Consider the following 21,644-nt stretch of genomic DNA (forward strand, 5'->3'; position numbering starts at 1 on the left):
TTCAACATAAATAATTAAAGTATATGATGTAGATATAAACAGGAATCTTAATTCCAACTTTAGGTAACAAGTTTTTAATTTTTACAGTTTGGAAAAACTATATTTAAAAATGAATCCACTCATACTGATAATAGTACAAAATTGTTTGTGTTTTTGAATTTCGCACAAAGCTACTCGAGGGCTATCTGCGCTAGCCGTCCCTAATTTAGCAGTGTAAGGATAGAGGGAAGGGGCAGATAGTCATCCCCACCCAGGACCAACTCTTGGGCTACTATTTTACAGACGAATAATGGGATTGACCGTCATTATATAAACGCCCCCACGGCTGAAAGGGCGAGCATGTTTGGTATGATGGGGATTCTAACCCCCGACCTTCAGATGAGTCCAACGCCTTAACCCACCTGGCGATGCCGGGTTAGTACAAAACTGAGAATATTTAGTTAAAATACTATGCAACTACTAATGGTTGTTAAAATAATTAAGAACCAACAAAAATATCAAGAAATGATTAGAACAAGGAAATTACAAGGTATAATAATGTCATTAACAACCACCAACAAACTATAATATTAAAAACTTTCAATGGCTTATATGTGTAAAAACGGCTGGTATGGATAGAAAAAGCACTATGTAGAGGAGCGAACAGCGTTTCGACCTTCTTCGGTCATCGTCAGGTTCAATGGATTATGCTAGCTATGGAACGAGAAGGGTATCGTGAAATTTTCCTTAGAAAAATACACCTTACAGAATTGTATGAAGACAGTTGCTTACATAGATAGATATTCCATAATACCCTAAATACGATAGTAGGATTCTGGAAACGTGTCACAAGGCTGTCATCTTGAGGCAGTAAATGCTCCAGATGTGTAGCATCTCTCTGCACGTATCACACAGTAATATGTCTTTCTACAAAAATAATTTGTGGTCGCTTCTTGTATTTAAGAATGTGATTGACCATAAAGTATGATCTTCTATTTTATTTTGAGTTATCTGACTTCTGTTTTGTTTTACATTTACTGTAAGTTTTATTATATGTTATTTTGCAAGGTAAATATATCATTTACAAATGCCAATTCAAATGAGATAGTCTAAGCCTTTACTTACAATATTTATTATTGGGTGGTGCTTTACATAAATTATTTAAAATTTGGAATGGACAAAAAGCTAAAAAACTTAACGTATTTGTGCCCAGTACGTATCATAATATACTTTCTTATATAATGCTGAATTTCATATTAGTTGGAAAATGACATATTTTTCTATTCTGGTTTCTTATTCCTTTTCGCACTCATTCTTACGATGCTTAGGATGTTACGATTATTTCGTTCCCCTCTTTGGCATTATATTGTATTTTTTAGTTTTGTTTATTAAGTAGTAGTGTTTTTTCCTTTGTGACAATAATAAAAACGTTAAACGAAGAACTCTGTTATGCTCTTATAATTTTTAGTGAACCCTATTTCTACCCTTAACTTGTACCGATACATTTCCCTTTAATTAATTTTACTTTGTTCTAATACTGTTCCTGTAGTGAATGAATTTATTATAAGATGTAATAGTTCTGTGTCACATTTACGTGTAATTTATTTCACTGTGTATACACACAGTAACTCGGTGTATTTTGATAAGCAGGTATAAAAACATTTCGCCTCACTCAAATCAGTTTATAACAATAACAACAATCCCAAGAGCAGTACCTGGGTTCTATAACCAATAACCATATTTTCACTTATATTTTTAACTGGACAGTGTGTTTTGTTTTGCTACAGTGCACGTAAAACAGATTAAATTATTTATTTTATACAGAATATGTGTAGTGTATTTTTTAGTTTTACTTCAACGTTATTTTATTATATTCAAGATGTATCTTTAATATGTGCTTGAACTTTGTGTATAGTCGTAAGAATATATACCTTGTATGAAGTATTGAACTATTTTGTACAGTTTGGTTTGTTTTGAATTTCGCGCAAAGCTACACGAGGGCTATCTGCGCAAGCCGTCACTAATTTAGCCAACTCTTGGGCTACTTTTTTTTAACCAACGAATAGTGGGATTGACCGTAACATTATATCGTTCCTACAGCTGAAAGGGCGAGCATGTTTGGTGTGACGGGGATTCGACCCCGCGACCCTCGGATTACGAGTCGAGTACCTTAACCACCTGCTTACGTCGGGCCGCTTCAATAAGTCGATTAAATATAGGAAAAATTAAAAAGTTATTTGTTCTAACTATTCGCTTTATTTGCAAAGCAGTATTACAATACCTTCTTAAATGTCTTAGTTTTAAAATTACAATATATTTTTTCTGTACAAACATTTACTTTGTATTTTGGGTGTATTGTACAGGTCTATATTTTACAGTAACATAATATGTTATTATTATTATTAATTATGCAATTAATTATAGGTTATTTTAACATTTTATTCTAGTTCGTTTAAAATACTAGATAAGACAAATAAATATTATAAAATATACTTTGGACGTAATGAATGTTTTGACTTTGATAATATCAATGTTTTGTAAAAGGGGGAAAAGACAATTAAATTAAAAAAATATATATACATATGTATACACTAGAAACGGGTTTATTGGAAATTTCTAAAACAATTATTACTATTAGAAACAACGAGAAGTAATCATAATGCATTTATAGTGACAATACTAAAAACTGAGACGGGATTAAGAGAAAGTTGAAAACTGTGACGGAACTGTAACTTTGTCAAAAGCTAGCATACAACAATGAAAACATTAAGAAATATAAGTGAACTAGAAGGGTTTTAACAATTACGATTTAATAAAGTGAATACTCTAAGAATCACAAAATCATGAACATGTTTTGAGTTGCTGCTTTTCCTTGTCGCTCCCATGTTTATTATAGTTACGTGACCACACTGTGTGATTTGAAGCTCTATACGTCGCCTAAGTCAGCGGCACATGGATAATTAATACAGAGACGGGTCGGTAAACGTCTCATTACTCACAGCCTCTGTGGTTAAGCATGATCTCCAGGGTCGTGCAACACGGATGTTGTTAAGGCTAAGGTGTGATGAAGAGCCGCCTAGTGACAAGCGAGGTGTTACACAAATAAATCTACCAAATCACCTTGAAGATATTTATGTTAACAGCTTGAAGGCTGCATGCAATAAGACCTTCGAGAAAAATATAAAAATGATTTTCAACTTCGAGGGTTTGGTATGAATTTCGCGCAAAGCTACACGAGGGCTATCTGTGCTAGTCGTTCCTAATTTAGCAGTGTAAGACTAGAGGGAAGGCAAATTAATCACCACCACCCCCAACAACTTTTGGGCTACTCCTTTACTAATGAATAGTGGGATTGACCATCACATTATAAAGCCCCCACTGCTGAAAGGGCGAGTATGTTTGGTGTCAGAGGGATTTGAGCCCATGACCCTCGAATTATGAGTCGAGTGCCTTAAGTAACTGGCCATGCCGGGCACGAACTTCGAGACCCGTTAATAATCAATTTAATGAAATAACATTCAAAAGGTGAAGTTAAGACCAAATATTATTTTAACTTGTCTTTTAGTTGTCTGATTTCCAACTTAGTTAAAATATTTACAGAGAAATAAGGGTTAAAAGTAAACCACGAAGCGTGTTTTGATTATACTTACTTTACTGATGACTTATTTTTCAAATTAGTTTTAAAAAATTTTAAGCTTCAGAATTTGTAATAATTCTTTTTGTAATCTGATCTGAGGATGCCTTCACTTGAAGTGAAGATATGAATTTTTTTTTGTACGCTCGACCATGAATGTCAACATGTTGGTACAAGAATAGAGAGCTCTGGTGTTACGAAACGTCACCCATAGTCAGCGGTAAGTTTGCGGCTTTGCAAGCTAAAATCCGGGATTCGATTTCTTGTGGTGGACAGAGTGTAGATAGCCTATTGAGTAGCTTTGCGATTAGTAACACACAAACAAACAAACAAACAAACTTTCAATAGTTTTTCAAGGTTCGAAATTTTAAATAGTGTATCTTTTAATCTTGAGTTTAGTTACCTTGACCTACATCAGAGATAAGAAAAATAGTAGTGTTGGTCGAATAGCCATCGGATATTTTCTGCTCCAATTATATATGATCCCATATGAATGTTGAAAATGCGACGGAAACATGAACTACTACTCGTTATATTCTAGTATCAAACAAATTACTTCTACCTTATTTTTTGTATTTCATATTCATGGCATTGATAGCAAGGTTATCCATCACCATCCCTAAATTATGAACTGCTCATAAGAGGGAAAGCAGCTTGTCATTAGCAATCTATCACATCATTCACGCAAAAAATTGACAGTCACTCTTATAACGTATTCACAAAGTGCGGAAATATTTTGTAGTATCAGACGAATTCGAACCCAACACTAATTTTTGTTGTTGAAAATTTTATAAGAATGTGCATAAGATATAAGAGTCAAGCATTGTAGTTTCTTTAAGGAATTAAGTACGTGTGAGACAGTGATTTAGGAGGTGCGCAAATTCAAAATTCAAATTTATCAATACTACATCTGAATTAGTTGAAAAAATAGTGTGTTAACTGACAATAAATACTGGCCCGGCGGTTAAAAAACTTTAACAAGATGTAGACCAAATTCGATGAAAAGATTTACGAATTTTTGGAAGATATAAACTGGATGAGGTTATTGTTCTCGTATTGTGAATCCTAAGATTTGATGTTTGCTTTTCATTGTTTAATAAACAGTTGCATTCTATTATTTAGTTCAGATTTTGAAAAACGTCAACATGTTCGGAGATAAAAAGCGGTAATAAATCAGTGGTGAAGGTTTTGGTATTAGCAAACATTTTCAGTCACAGTATTTAGTTAAAGTCATTAAGAAAAAGAAAGACTAACTCTTAGTATAGTTATAATAATTATTGTAAGAGAAAAGGAGACTTGCATCCAATTTCATCCCACCTTCCACTACTTATTAATGTAAACATCTCGCAGTAGGCCACCGGCAGATTAGCGGGATGTCTGAAGGCTTGTACCGCTAAAAATTGACTTTTCATGCCCCCGATAGGCAGAGCACAGATAGTCTAGTGTGTAAAACTGTGCTTAACAATAAACAAATAAACACGACAGGTTGACTTGATAATGAATTTCACAAGCTAGTGTTCTAAAAACAACAACTAATGAACAACACTCAAAATGATCTTAAAAAAACTTAAATTATTAATTTAAATATAGTTTAAGTTGACCAAAGGTATGACCGACAGTTATAAAGAAGGTTCACAATAATTTCTGTTCCACACGTACCTCCATTAGGTTTTTTTCACCTTCAATTTTCTATATGCTATTTAAATGCTTTAAATGGGATTTATGGAGATGTTAAGCAAGGATTGAGGTTAAAAACTATAACATTATAGGAGTTTCATATTTACAGAAGGATTTTATTTGTTTTTTGTATATGACCATTTCGTTCTTCTAGGCTCTGGCCAATCGGAGAATCTCTGTATTTTTAGCGCAAGTGCTCCACAATGAAAAGATGACTTGCCACCGTTGTGGAAGCAAGTGTTGAGAAGGAGGAAGTTCTACCTTCTTTAATTTGATAATAATTTATAAATTACTTGTTTCAGATAGTATCTTATCTACTTTCAGTTATATAACTGAGACGAAAAATGTAGGAAGAATAAATTTTCAAAGTATTTTTAGCTACAATAATATTCTTACAGACAACTAAAGGTCGTACAGGTTTGGAGCGAATTTAAAAAAGAACGAGGGGTAAGACAGTAATTATTAGCTAATGTTTTTATTTTATTATCAGTGCAGTAATATTTTAAAGATTAAAACAAAATCAGTGTATACTCTTAAAGTAGTGAAAAGGTGAAAGAAATTTTTTTCGGAAATTTGGGCAAAGATTGCTTGAAAATTATTTGTGTTAGTTGTTTTTAACTTTAGACTGATAGACTACAGGGAAGACAGCTGGGCAATAACACACGTCGCCAATTTTCGGGTTACTTTAATCAAGTTGTGGGTTTTGGCCGTCTGTCTCACAATGCATCCACAGTCTCAACGTGCGGAGTGCGTTTTGGGGGCAACAAGACAGGAAAAATTGATCCAATAATCGCTTAGCAAAAAGTCGTGTGGAACGTTTGGCCAGTTTAAATTTGACAGTAGTATATTTTAGCCGCTGATTTCTTCAGGGCTATTAAATTTAAAAAAGGTCTTTTATGTAGATTACTTTTATATGTGTATAATGGAATGCTTCCACCTGTAAATTTTTCATACAACTATCTCAATTAGATGTAATGACGCTTAACATTATCTATATTAATATATCTTATTTTACTCTAAGGCCCGGCATGGCCAAGCGCGTAAGGCGCGCGACTCGTAATCCGAGGGTTGCAGGTTCGCATCCCCATCGCGTCAAACATGCTCGCCCTCCCAGCCGTGGGGGCGTTATAATGTGACGGACAATCCCACTTTTCGTTGGTAAAAGAGTAGCCCAAGAGTTGGCGGTGGGTGGTGATGACTAGCTGCCTTCCCTCTAGTCTTACACTGCTAAATTAGGGACGGCTAGCACAGATAGCCCTCGAGTAGCTTCGTGCGAAATTCCAAAACAAACAAACTTATTTTACTCTTTAAAATATATGTAAACTTAGCTATACCGACAAAGTTATCAAATGAGAAAGGTCATTCGAAACATGAGATTTATTTAAAGAATATCTTGTTAAAGGGATGAATTATGATCCCTAGAGAACCAGACAACTGTACGATATGCAACAGTAACCTTGTTTCACTCAATGTACACACATATAACAACTTGGAAAGCTGTCATATTTCATTCTTAATTCTGAAGTAACTCACAAAAAATGAAAGCTGGTGTCCTCGTTAAGAGAAAAAAATATTTCCGATTAAGAAAACTGAAGGTGTGGTTTATGTGTGTGTTCTTCGTGTTTTATTATGAGAGTGAGAAGCTTCCAACCCTTCTTTCGCTTTTTTAAGCGTAATAAGTGGAATATGTTAAAGTTGAACTTAAACATTCTTATTTACACAATTCATAAGGTTCTCTGACACCAACGCCCTCCCACGAGGTCTAACCTGTTCTTTAGACACACGTGTCAACGGCACAAAAATATATGGCTGCTTTGTTTTGAGTGGCGTATTATTTAAACCTCGTGGTGTGAGACCAATATTTGAATGTCGTATTTTGTGATTCGTGTCATCCAGTGATCGGCTCGTCTTTGAAAAACCAAAAATGTGTCGAATGTGGAAAGATTACGCCAGTCTTTAAAAATTATCTTATTGAATCATCATGTAAAATGTAACAAATAAAACAGCAGGAAAACAAGACAACAACTGAACATAATACCAGTGTATAACATAATGTAAATTTTAAAAATTGATATCACTACTACTTTTACAAATAAATTTGAACGACAGTAAACAGCAGGAAATTCTTTGAAAACACAAAGTAAAGTATGTAGCGATTTTTTTCTTGATTTTACTTGAAATTTAGAATTTACAAATATAACCAACTTTCTAATAAAATTTCAACCCCAAAGTTCATATGAAGATGGACTAGATTACCTAATTTCATAGCGATGTTAGGCCATGTTACAACAAACGAGAAGCATGGAGATTGATTACGGTTTATTTACTCTACTTTTCATGATGGGTACAGTTACCAAACTTGGATCATCTAATCCCTAATTATCATTCTAGGATATGTTACGTTAGGAACCAAAAAATTTAAGGCCACATGAATTTAATGAAAGGTGTGAGATATAGTTATATTCAACTCAAAGTATCCTTTGACAACAGTAACAGCACATGGAAAACCACTATCAAAATATTCCGTGATAAATGATCAGCCTTGTGTAAAAATATGGCGCCATGTGATACCAATATCAATTTCAACAATCGTCTTTATTCTTTGAATTTAGTAAAAGTTTACAAAAAGAAAATGTATTATGTGACTAACTAAGCGTTTGAATATAAGAAAATATACATTTATAACGTACCTATTGGTCTCTGGTGTAAGAAATGGTGAAATATATGATAAATTCTATCTTAAATGTGTTTTCTTATAGAAAAGCCACATTGGGCTATCTGCTGAGTCTACCGCTACCTTAAAGATAATTGAACTAAATTTTAAGTATTGTTTAAAAAAACAAAACAGAACGTCAATCAGTAACGTTCCTACACAATATTAATTAATTATGTATTTTTTGATAAAACTTTAAAATTAAGAACTCAAGTCATTATAATTTGTTCTTGTTTCTAATTATTATTAATTGTTATTAGTTTTTGCTCTTAAGCACAAAGATACACATACGACGTATCGAAAGCCGATTTCTAGCATTATAAGCCTGCTGACTTACCGCTGAGCCTTGGAGGAGTGAGTGGTGACGCGATTATTATTAAGCAAACACTAAATTATATATATCTAATTAAGATTTCAAAAAATAGGACGGATGTATTACCTAGTAAATTCAAGAACTGACACATTAAAATCCTGAGACTCCTCCTATGCGCGCGCACACACACAACGCAATTCACAAAAAGAATAAGCCTGAACTTTTTACCTTATTACAAGTATGATAGTTTGAGTTGTTAAGAAAGTACCATGCTACCAATTTTTAGTGGGTTAAATCTCTGGCTGAGTGGGTAAAGCACTTACTTTTAATGCTAGTGGTCTTGTTTTTATATTTTCCTGTATGCGGGACACAAACTTTTGATTATTACAAGAAAAAAACAAACTAGCGTCCAATGTCTTGTGTTACTCGATTTTCTTATGTTTCTCGCGTTCAGGATTTGAATTTATCACTGCTTACTCTCTACCAATTGAGTTAACTCTCTAATAGTGCTAGCATGGTACTACTTTAACAATTAAAACTATGACAGCAGCACAACTGTAACTGTTTTTATACACGAAAGCAATTAATAACGTTTGTTTTAGTTATCTATGTACTGTACATTAATCATTACGTTCTTAGAATTTAGCCTAAAACCTTAAAATGTTAGACGTTCACCCCAAGATAATTGGACGAATACCACTCTTTTAATTGAAAGATATGATATAATACTTTATTTTTCAGAGGCATTTGGTTTCAAATATCCTGTGAGTATTTTGGTTTGCAGTATGTTTTTTAAACTCTTATGATTGAATTTAAAAACAGGATTTGTAAAACAAGTTATATGAAGCACAGTTGCATTGTTATCATTAATTTCATCCTTCAAATGCTGAGATCATACATCTTGTTTAATATGTTTTACTTACAGTGATATTACTTTATTGCTATGAAATGATGTAAATACATAAATTAAAAGCTGATTAAAACAATATATCAAAATATTATCATGGTTGAAAAAAAACAACAACAGATCCATAGAAGAGGAACAATACTAGATGGTTTGTTTGTTTGTTTTGAATTTCGCGCAAAGCTACTCGAGAGATATCTGCGCTAGCCGTCCCGAATTTAGCAGTGTAAGACAAGAGGGAAGGCAGCTAGTCATCACCACCCACCGCCACCTCTTGGGCTACTCTTTTACCAACGAATAGTGGGATTGACCGTCACATTATAACGCCCCCACAGCTGAAAGGGCGAGCATGTTTGGTGCGACCGGGATTCGAACCCGCGACCCTCGGATTACGAGTCGAACAATACTAGATGGAAACTGCTCTTAAGACAACTGTTTAAATACTATCTTTAATTGAAACTTACTTTCCATTTATAGCTATAATAATATCTGTTGGGGTTTCTTAAATAAACAAAGGGAAAATATCAGTTTGACCGGAAAATAAACTGAGAGCAGTATGAATCGCTTCGTTTCTTAGTTTATTGAATCGTGGACACGAATTGTTGTGTTAAAACATCGCAAAGAGGTATAATTACGTCTCAGCATGAGTCACTGAATATTTTATATCAACTCGCCTTTTCCGGATGCAGTAACGCTATTAATACTGAAACAGAATACCTTAAACACACACACACTAAGCCTAGCTCTGCTAATGACATCGTCCAGATCCCCATAACTCGAGATTTTTTGCGTGTTCTCCGAACTCATGCACAAAAACACAAGGTTGAAATGATTTAATGAAATGGAATCCAGGCCATGTTTTATAAATTTCTTAGTAATGCATATTTCTTACCACGAATGTGTAAGAGTGTCACATAATGTGGGTCTACTGTACGTAATTTGCCTTGTTTAAATATATTATGTATTATAAGTGGCTTCAAATTAGGCATGGTAAAGAATATTAAGGGTATTTACATGCAACCTCTGGCATAATGAATCTTTTTTTTACGTTAGACTACGTATATTTTGATAATCTAAATATTATTATGCGTGCTAATTCTTGAGCTGGAGATTTGTTTGTGTTTAAAACAGAGAAGAAGTGAATAAAAATGGAGTTTTGAGTAATCGTAATTTTACAAGAATAAAACAGAGTTGTGTTCAGTCCCGCCTTCTCAGAAACATAGTAAAAACTCGACAAAAATACATATATTATTACAAATACGCTTGTGTCCTTCTCTTATATGAATCTCTTTATAGGCGTGTCATGCGAAGACCCCACCCCTGAAACTAGTTTAGCGGTAAGAGTGAAGGATTACATCGCTACAATTCCCACAGATACCCCATTGTGCTTTAAAACAAATAAGCGAAAGCAAGAAAATTACGAGTGTGGAGTACATGTGTACATATATATCAAATCGTAGCTTTTGCTCGAAGGGTAGTGGTCAGCACTGAACCCACACTAATTAGTGAGAAATAATTAAACAGTTGATGATGAAGCATTTTGGAGAATAGTGCTTAAAAATCTCTTCAAATTTGTAGGCACGTGACGGTGTGTGTGCGCACGCGCATACAATGAGGTTGATATGTACGCGATCATTGTGTGCTCTTGAATGGTTGTTGTTGTTTTTGAATTAAGCACAAATTTACACAGTGGGCTATCTATGCTCTGCCCATCACGGGTATCGAAACCCGGTTTTTAGCGTTGTAAGTCCGCAGACATACCGCTGAGCCACTCTTGAATGGAAAAATTGTTTGAATTTGAGTTATTGCAACACTTGAAAAATATTCTCGTGGTTAAGTATGACAGTGTTAATGACGTAATAATTATGAATAAGTAATGTATAAATTATTAATTATTTGCTTGCGTCTGAAGTACTGTACTGTGGACTCAAACTTTCACCAATGAAGATCAGAACATGAAAAAATACAGGCAAGAATAAATTGCTTCATGTGACGAAAAGTAATAATCGAATTGGATCAAAAATACGTTATATTAAAGTTGTCAAGTTAAAGTCCATATAACATGTGAACGTAAAGAGTGAGATGTTGTGTTGACATTGTTTTAACCAACAGGCGATTAAATACGATCTAAAATTACTGAAATATCCAATGCTTAGTAGAAACATCAGGAAACTTAATTTATATAAGACTGTTAAGTTTAAGAGCAAAGCCACATTGGGCCATCTGCTGAGTCCACCGAGGGGAATTAAACCCCTGATTTTAGCGTTTTAAATTCTAAGATTTACCGTTGTACCAGCGGGGGACTCGTCAGATAGTTGTTGTGCATAATAGGGTGCTTCCATTAATTATGCCCCCTAGTGACTCAGCGGTATATCTGCGGACTTACAACGCTAAAAACCGGGTTTCGATACCCGTGGTAGGCAGAGCACAGATAGCCCATTGTGTAGCTTTGTGCTTAATTCAAAACAACAATAACAATCCACTAATTATTTTTTTATTCATTGATAAGTTTGAAGTAAAGCTTTCAAGTTTTGCGGGACTTCTACAAGAATATTTTAAAAATTTTCAACGAAACAAAATGAGGATTACAGGATGCAAGACTACAGCTGTGAATTAGCTTTAAACTATAAATCTTGAAAGACGTAATGAGTTTATAAAGCCATTATATCCTAATAATAGTAGCCATCTACTGGCCAGCTCTGTTATTAGCACCACCAACCCCGGTATGATGCTCCAGGCGAGAACAAGAGGGGACTTCCGTATACTAATTATAGGGTAGATCGATTTCGCTCGTATTCCCAACGAAAATAGACAGACTCTCTTTCAGTCATGACTTGGTCGTGATTCAGTCGAAACTGAATACAAAGGACCGATGTGAGGGGAAGATCATTTTGTGACTGTGTCTTAAAACTAGCGAAAATTACTAAAATTTGTCAGATTTTTCAAGAGACTCGGCTCAAACACTCCAACGTTTCGAGGTGCATCTGTATAATTATGTTCTAATCATAGCTATAACATCACTAGCTAATGTGGCAAAAAGTTAACGTTTCCTATTTCACCCATCCACAAGTCGTACCTTACAATAATACTTGTACTTCAGTGATTCTCTAATTTCAGGTGGTTTAACACTCTTACTGACTGTCTGTATCGCAATGTTCTTAACATTTAAAAAAAAAATTCGTCTACAATATTCTATTTCATTTTCATTTCATGCTCGAATTGCCTATTTTAATGCCCGATGACAATATTAGTTAAGTCAGGTGCTGTGTATGAATGCAACATGAACAAATGAAAATGAAAAGAAACGTATATGATAACAACTGTATTTTAACTTAAAAAAAAAAAAGGCCCGGTATTGCCAGGTGGGTTAAGGCGTTCGACTCGTAATCTGAGAGTCGCGGGTTCGAATAACCGTGGCACCAAACATGCTCGCCTTTTCAGCTGTAGGAGTGATATAATGTTACGGTCAATCCCACTATTTGTTGGTAAAAGAGTTGCCTAAGAGTTGGTGGTGGGTGGTGATGACTTGCTGCCTTTCCTCTAGTCTTACACTGCTAAATTAGGGACGGCTAACGCAGATAGCCCTCGAGTAGCTTTGCGCGAAATTAAAAAACAAAACTTTAAAAAATTCTTGATAGTGCCAAAATACACACTTAGAAACAACACAATTATTTGCTACAGGTGGGGCCAAGAATTTCCATAATATTCAGTATTGTATGTTGTTGCTTTTTATAACATTCAATGTAAAGATTGTTGTTGTTGGTTCTAATTAAGCACAAAGCTACGCAATGGGGTATTTGTGCTCTACCCACCACCGGTATTGAAACCCGGTTTTTAGTGTTGTACGTCCACAAGCATACCGCTGTGCCCCTGGAGGAGGCAATATAAAGAGACTGAAAAAGAGAAGTGTAATGTTACTATTTTTTGTAAGATATGAAGAAAACCACAGTAGTAATTAGTAGGAGTTATTGCAACAAATAAATAATTGCTTACAGTTGTGATATTTGTCCAACACTAGTACCACTATCTCCATAGTACGAATTTTACTACCTAAACACCAAGCATCATTAAAATAGCTTATCAACTTCAAAACTTCGGAAGATATGATTATTTGCCAAATGACAATAATGCTGAATTACGACTTCAGTGCACATCAATGTTTAAGGTATGGTATTAAAAAAGGATTATTTAACTAGACAGTGAAAAGCTTATCTGTTTGTCCAGAGTCTGATCTCTGAGCAATTGTAAAAATCGTTACAGCAATAGTGACGGCAAAATGATGATGATCCTGCTTCAAGGTGGTCACTTCTACTGGCTAATTAGAAACGTTAAGAGCAGTAAATGAAGAACACAGATATAGGCTTGGTACTACTTACCATACTGTAAGGTGAAATTCAACCTTCAGAGACTGATGAAACTATGAACGCATAGAACCCTTGAAAAAACTTATATGAGCAGTTATGAGTTCAGGATAGTTTTGCTATACTACTGGTACAAACTATGTAGTTGTGGTGTACTACTTTGGAGACGCTTTCGACTTTGCACGATTTTACAACTGGAAGAGTCAGGCTGCTTTATATACAACGTGTAAACGGTTTTTCTGACCACATCCGTGTCGAGATGTTGAGAGTTAGTGTAGACAGTGTGCTGGGTGTTCTTCCGAAATGAAATGACCATAAGAGAGTAATCTGTACGGTTAGTTCTGCATGCAATTACCCTATATGTAACTGACGTTCTTTCACAGGCTGATAACAGCAGTGAATATACACTGATTGTGATTCATTACTTTAACAACTTGCATGTTCTGCTGGTTGACACTTCATCACTGATAACTTGGCTGGACCGTGAAATTTGAGCACTTAAAAGGATTAATATGGATAGCAGCTATCTTCAGTTTATCACTGTTTAATATATCAGGTGTCGCGAAAATTCGCACTTTAAAATATAATTTCCATTTGATGTTTTGCTTTAAGGATTATTATTATGTAAGTGTATGCTTTGGAAATTTATGAATTCTGACGAAACTTATTAGGATGAACACACGCCAAACAAAATGACATATAGGACAACTAAATAACTGTCTGATGCTCAGGCAAGATGCACAATACCCTATAGACTTATATATGATCCATTTTCAAATGCTGCAGTATCTGATGGAGTATGTGGAGTGACAAAGATCTGCATTTGTTCGAGCAAAATAATTCATTAGCAGATAGGCTTAGCTGTTAGTTTCAGTCTTATCCGTGAATACAACACAAAGATAAGTTTGTTCAGTAAATTTATTATACGTTTTTGTTATTCATTTAGTTTCCTTAAGATTTGCTGACTGCGATGCTTCTCAGCACATGAGAATCGGGCGTGGCTAAATAAATAATCGACCTCAGGCGGTGAATACAGGAGTTCAAAGTTTGTGACCCCTTGTCACAAAAAGTGTTTCGCACATCTGGGCTGCAGGTGTGTTACAAAAGTGACTATCATATCCCAAGAGTAGCTTAAAAGTTAATGATAGATGCTGTTAATTAGGTGCTTTCACCATGTTCTTTCAATTCAAATTTATTGTTATGCACAATTAGCTCTTGTATACGCACACTTGAGTACAACTCAGTACTTTTAACACGAATTTTAAACTAAAGCATCACAATTTAAACATCATACTGTGTTTATAGAAATAATCAAAGTTTCTATAGTTGTAGTCTTCTGAATTTCATTGCCATTGTTACATACATTTGCAAAAATAAAAACACCAATTTTATTAAGCTGGCAATAATTAACATAATTCATGAGAACGTAGATAAAACAATAAATATAAAACACGAATAACTCACAGTGTATCTTTGATTTTACGGCATTAAATTGTTCCAAGTGTATTCAGAAACTCACCGATAATATGAGGAGTTTTCTCTGAGATTGCATTACCCACGCAATATATACTTGATTGTTGACACTTTCTAAGCAGTAAACTGTTTGTTAGTTTTACAAACTTATATTTCATTTTTTGTTTATTTGTTTAGTTAAAATAAAGTACAAAGCTACACAAAGGACTAGCTGTGCTTTGCTCACCACGGATATCGAAACCCGGTTTTTAGCGGTGTGAGTCCGCAGATATACCGCTGTGCCATTGAGAGCTTCATCCTTTGAGAGGAATATGTGGTGATAGAATAGTGCTTGGCAATAGATTAGCAACTGTGCAAATTCACCTTATTAAACTAACATTAACATTTCTTTTAAGAACTTCTGCACATGAACATGTTCAGTAGAATCCTTTAGTTATTGATTTATTTAGTTTTTCTGCGAACCAGACCCATCAGATTCTTCATATGATTATTTTGCTATGAAAAACATGTTTTTCAGGGTCACGAGTAAATCGAGAATTGTCAAATATTGTTAACTCTTCTGTCAGTGGGGCTCAGTTTACGTCACAGCATTTTCTCTGAACCTGACTGTCATTTCTTTTTCTTTTCTGAAGAAAACTGATTGATGATGCTTTGAAGAACCATACGAGACATCATCGAGCCCAGCTTACTATAGGATTCTAGTCAACAGAGATATCCTGCATAAGCGACTGAAACACTAGTTAAGATTATCTGATCATTAATACTCAGCTGCTAGAACTTAGTTTTACTTTACTAAATCCCATATTTTGTGCTGTTTTCTGACGATTGAATGCAACTGTATGTGTGATTTTCTATGTTTTTAAAACTACCAACCAATTATAAAGAAACATGTTCTGTGTAGGCGTACTACTTGTATCATATGTTTTTTTTGCCGTCAGCAAAAGATGTGAATGAATTGATACAGCACAAATACTGTATATTGCTAGTTATATTTAAGAGGGTTGATGTCAAAAAGTTTATCATCTACGACAAAACAAAAAAATATGTTTCATCATGTTATCATCAGTTGGTTATTATTTTTAGTTAAGCTTTAATTTTAAGTATCGTGCATATAAGTACGTACACACACACGTACGGTCATGTGAAAAAGTCAGGACACCCTATGGAAGCCTGTGTATTTTTGTAATATTTTTGAATATATAGATATTTAATCTCAATTTTAACAATACTGAGAGATTATAGGAATATAACTAAACAATTAAAACTGAAGAAAAGACTTTTCAAGATCTTCTGTAAATGTAATTCTATAAAAATGCATATTCTAACTGGGGAAAAAGTTAGGACACCTTCACATATATTCCCACTTAAAATGGCTCAACTCACACACAGGTGTATCATACCAGGTGCTTATGATTAGAAGATCGTTACTCAGTATTTTGAATCAGACTTGTCCTATTTAAACATCAGACATTTAGTATGGTGTGCTCCTGACAGTTGAAGTAAGAGTGAGCACCATGGTGAGAGCAAAAGAGCTGTCTGAGGCCTTCAGAAAGAAAATTGTAGCAGTTTATGAGTCTGGTAAGGGATTTAAAAAGATCCCAAAATATTTTGAAATCAGCCATTCCACTGTCCGGAAAATAGTCAACAAGTGGAGGGCTTTCAAAACAACTGCAAACATGCCCAGGTCTGGTCGTCCTAGTGCAAGTTCACCCCAGAGCAAACCGCAATATGCTAAAGGAGGTCTCCAAACACCCTAACATGTCATCACGGGACCTACAGTAGCAGGCTCTAGCTACTGTTGATGTGAAAGTGCATGCTTCTACAATCAGAAAGAGATTGCACAAGTTTAACTTGCATGGGAGGTGTGGAAGGAGGAAACCTTTGCTCTCTAAGAGAAACATCAAGGCCAGGCTGAAGCTTGCCAGAGAAAATGTAGACAAAGACCAGGACTTCTGGAATAATGTTCTTTGGACAGATGAGTCCAAAATTGAATTATTTGCACACCAGAACAGAGGACATGTTTGGCGTAAACCAAATACAGCATCCCAGGAAAAGAACCTCATACCAACTGTGAAGCATGTAGGTGGAAGTGTCATGGTTTGGGGCTGCTTTGCTGCAGCAAGGCCTGGATAGCCCACAATCATAGAACCCACCATGAATTCTACTGTGTATCAGAGGGTGCTTGAGGATCATGTGAGACCATCTGTACGAAAATTAAAGCTGAAGCGGAACTGGACCCTGAAACACGACAATGACCCAAAATATACCAGTAATTCCACCAAAGACTGGCTGAAAACTAAGAAATGGAGAGTTCTGGAATGGCCGAGTCAAAGCCCATATCTTATTCCTATTGAGATGTTGTGGGGTAACTTGAAACGGGCTGTACATGCAAGAAACACCTCAAACATCTCACAGTTGACAGAGTTCTGCATTGAGAAGAGACTGGTAGATGGCTACAAGAAGCGTCTCACTGCAGTTATTTCAGCCAAAGGGGGTAACACTAGCTATTAGGGGGTAGGGTGTCCTAACTTTTTCTCAGTTAGAATATGCATTTTTGTAGAATTACATTTACAAAAGATCTTGAAAAGTTTTTTCTTAACTTTTAATTGTTTAGTTATATTCCTATAATCTCTTAGTATTGTTGAAATTGAGATTAAATATCTATATATCCAAAAATGTTACAAAAATACACAGGCTTTCATAGGGTGTCCTAACTTTTTCACATGACTGTATATATGCATAATCAATTCTGAAAGCACGTACCTAAAGTGACAATATTTGAGTTATGGTAAGAAAATTACAACTCACAGAAATATTAGAAACTTATAAATACTTTTAGATGGAGTACATGATTCATGTTTTTCAGAATTTTTATGGTATGTTTATATCGTTCGATTTCTTTTACATCGTAGGCCCGGCATGGCCAAATGGTTAAGGCACTCGACTCGTAATCTGAGAGTCCCGGAATCGAATTACCGTTACACCAAATATGCTCACCCTTTCAGCCGTGGGGGCGTTATAATGTGATGGTCAATCCCACTATTCGTTGGTAAAAGAGTAACCCAAGAACTGGCAGTGGGTGATGATGACTAGCTATCTTCCCTCTAGTCTTACACTACTAAATTAGGGACGGCTAGCGCAGATAGCCCTCGTGTAGCTTTGAGCGAAATTCAAAACAAACAAACAATCTTTACATCGTCTTTATAGACTTTACATGTGTGATTTCACGTACTTCTGAATGCAGTGCCATATTGGATGGAATTACCAAATCAACATATGGGAAGTATGCTGATGTTCATGAAGTGTTTCCTGAGAGAAAAAAACAAAACCCAACAAGAACAAAACATGTGGTTACCTGCTACAACATTGATGAATTATGTGAACCTTTGTTTTAAAGAACATATGGAATCTCAATTGACCCAGTTTGGCCCAACAAACGGATCGCAAGTATATTTCGAAATTACTTGAAAACATATTAATGTTTATTCATCATTATGGATGTTTTCTTTGTAAATGGGATACTTATTTTATTATATACATTGTATCTTTAATTATCCATGTTATAATCAAACCAATAAATAGAAATAATAAAATATTTTCTTTCTGAAGCATCTCAAACTAATAGAATGTATTTTAAATTCTTAAATTGCGGTATCTAATATACTATAAGTTTACCTCTTGAAACATTATAATAAGTTACAATTTATCACGAATATGGAACTCGGATTTCCTCTTTAAAACAACTGTTGTTATGCATACATTTTAAGTTCATTAATTTAAGTATTTGAATACACATAATGCACTTCCTCAGAAGTGATCAAATTCTGAAATAAAGGATACAAAATGGTAAAGATCAAGTTACGTAGTTTTTATGTATTCTGTTTCAAAATTACCGAACTTTTACGTAACAATATTCAGAAGTTTCCATGGAAATAGTATAATATGAAAGTAAACAGTTTTGTAAAAACATCATGTTGCTTATCACAAACGGGCAGAATAAATATTTTCATTTTTTCGATTGCGAATATAATATTCATCATTTTCTCTACTTTGAAGAGGTTATTACACCCAAAGAAAATGTTCTTATTGAATTCATGGTGTGACTACTTCATGGAAGTTGTATCAAAGTTGCACACGGTAAAAAGTTTGGCTGTCTCATGATTATAGCAGTAACAAATACCGGTAGCATATAATCGTAAATATTTAACTAATACATTGAGTAGTAAATATATTACAGCATACTGCTTAGAAACTAACGCGCTGGTGGTTTGTTTGTGGTAGGTCTACAGATTTACAACGCTAAGGTTAGATTATAGGATTCTTCTCGGTGGACAAAACAGATAATACGATATGGCTTTACTATACGAAAACACACACACAAACTTGTTTGAAATTAAGCACAAAGCTACACAATAGGCTATATGTGCTCTGCCCACCACGGGTATCAAAACTCGGTTTATAGCGTTGTAAGCCCTTAGACATTCCACTATGCCGCTGGGAGGGAGAAACTGTGGTAGAATATACACTAGTTGTAGTATTAACAGCATTACTTATAGACTAACACATAGTTTAGTGAAAAATCTAAATAAGCATTGTGAGATTTGACTTGGTTGTACTTACACTTATTTAACCCCTCTAGGACTGCAGTAGTAAGTCTGTAGACTTATACGCTAGGAACCGGTTTTAATGCCTGTGGTGAACACAGCATAGATAGCTTATTGTGTAGCTTTATTGTGACTAGTAAACATACAAAGTATTCTTATTTTTTAATCCAGGTTTCAAATATATAATGGTTTCCTTGACGAAACCAACTTTAAAATATTCGTTGACATCTATTATTTTATATATCTACCAAGGATAAACTGATGTCAGCTTTAGTTGAATAACAATCATATATGTCTGCGTACCGTAAATTCGGTACGTTATTTTCAAGTATTTCTATTCTTAAACGTTGGCTTTAGGTAGTAAATATGTATAATTTACACTCATCAACAAAAGTTTTCTATGTAGCATGTCTCATATTTTTATTCAAATGATTCATTTCAGTTGAAAATGGTGAATTGGTTGCATTTCTTGCTGATAATTGTAGTGGTTGAAAGAGGCCATTATCGGCGTAATCGTGTTATTCCTTTCCATCCAAGTTGGCTAATAAACAGATGTTTGGCATAAGCTACATGTACACATAATTCCTTGACAATTACAGTAGGCATAATTGAGCATTGCTCGTGTTTTACAAGACTTGGTAGGATGAAACATGAAATTATACTTTAAAATATATCAAGAACAAGGTTTGTTGAAGTAATTTATTTTCCTATGTTAAAGATAGTAGAGACCCACATTTTCTTAGAAGGTTTTGTGTGTCTTCGCGCAAAGCTGTCCCTAAATATGAAGGGATAGATTAGAATGAAGGAGACTAGTCAACAGCACCCACCACCATCTCTTATCAGATCGAATAGTGGGATGTGATCATCACCATTATAACGCACCTACGACTCTGTAGTGTGAGGCATAACGTTTATTTTTTATAGTAGTTAGGATGCGATCCACAGAATCTCAGCTTCACAACAGTGAAAGCTGATCACTGGACGTCTTTGATGGAATCTGAATAAGTCTCACAATTTGATTAAGAACTTCCGGTATGTTCTTAATCTTTTTATCTGAGATATGAAATCATTTCACGAGCACATCAAAGCAAAACGATGGCATGACATTCCTGCAAAATTTCTCAGAGAACGACAAAATCATTGTCTTTCTGTAGATGAGTTGTCACGATTGAAAAAAAACATTTAATCCATGGATTTCGTTTCCTAAGTACGCTTAGACGAAACATTTGGTGAAACTATCTATATACTTACCGCTATACTCGGGACAAACTAATAACTATAAGATAGAAACTCAAGAGAACCGGGACACTATCATTGAATTACACACATTCAAAATACTTTTAATTTCTCGAATCCAGATTATACGTTACAACAGAAATAGCAAGTTTGACCTAGATAGTTATAACAAGCTCACACACGCTGGTTTGTATCTGAGAATGTGATATCACAGTATTCCTGGCGAGAATTCTTGTTAATATAATTTATTATTTGGTTTCGCGCGGAGCTACACAACAGACTATCTGCGCTCTGTCCATCAAGGGCAACTGAGTTCTGAACTTTAGTATTGTAAGCCAATAAATTTATCGCTGACCTACTGAGGGGCTCAAGTTACTGAATAATAATTACATATCAGTTAGCCCATCACACATTACCTTTCAACAAGTAATTTTGAGGTAACTTATCAAGAACCTTCCAAATAACGTTATTTAACTGTTTTCTTTCCATGTTATATTCAAATGTATGGTGTTATGAAATGGTGTAGTTTTTTATTTTTGTTAAGATACCAAACTTCCTAAAATATCTAACATGCGTGATAAACTAAATAAATGTCAGATTATAATTTTTTTCGGGTTTAAGGGGAGTATCCCAGTTTCCTATCATATACATTATTAAACTTTGTGTCTCATCTGTTGAGATAGCATTATCTAAGGGTCACGGGCTCGAATTCCAGTAACACCAAACATGCTCCCCCTTTCAGCCATTGGG

The 21,644-nt window shown here is 34.8% G+C and overlaps 1 protein-coding gene across 1 annotated transcript in view; it reads right to left on the bottom strand.

Moving 5' to 3' along the window:
- The window catches only part of LOC143248505 (protein APCDD1-like), a 73,675-nt gene that overhangs the window by 1,563 nt on the left and 50,468 nt on the right, over positions 1–21,644 (bottom strand). The gene's annotated exons all lie outside the window — the stretch shown is intronic.

This window comes from Tachypleus tridentatus, chromosome 1, assembly GCF_004210375.1.
Source record: "Tachypleus tridentatus isolate NWPU-2018 chromosome 1, ASM421037v1, whole genome shotgun sequence".
Classification (NCBI taxonomy): domain Eukaryota; kingdom Metazoa; phylum Arthropoda; class Merostomata; order Xiphosura; family Limulidae; genus Tachypleus; species Tachypleus tridentatus.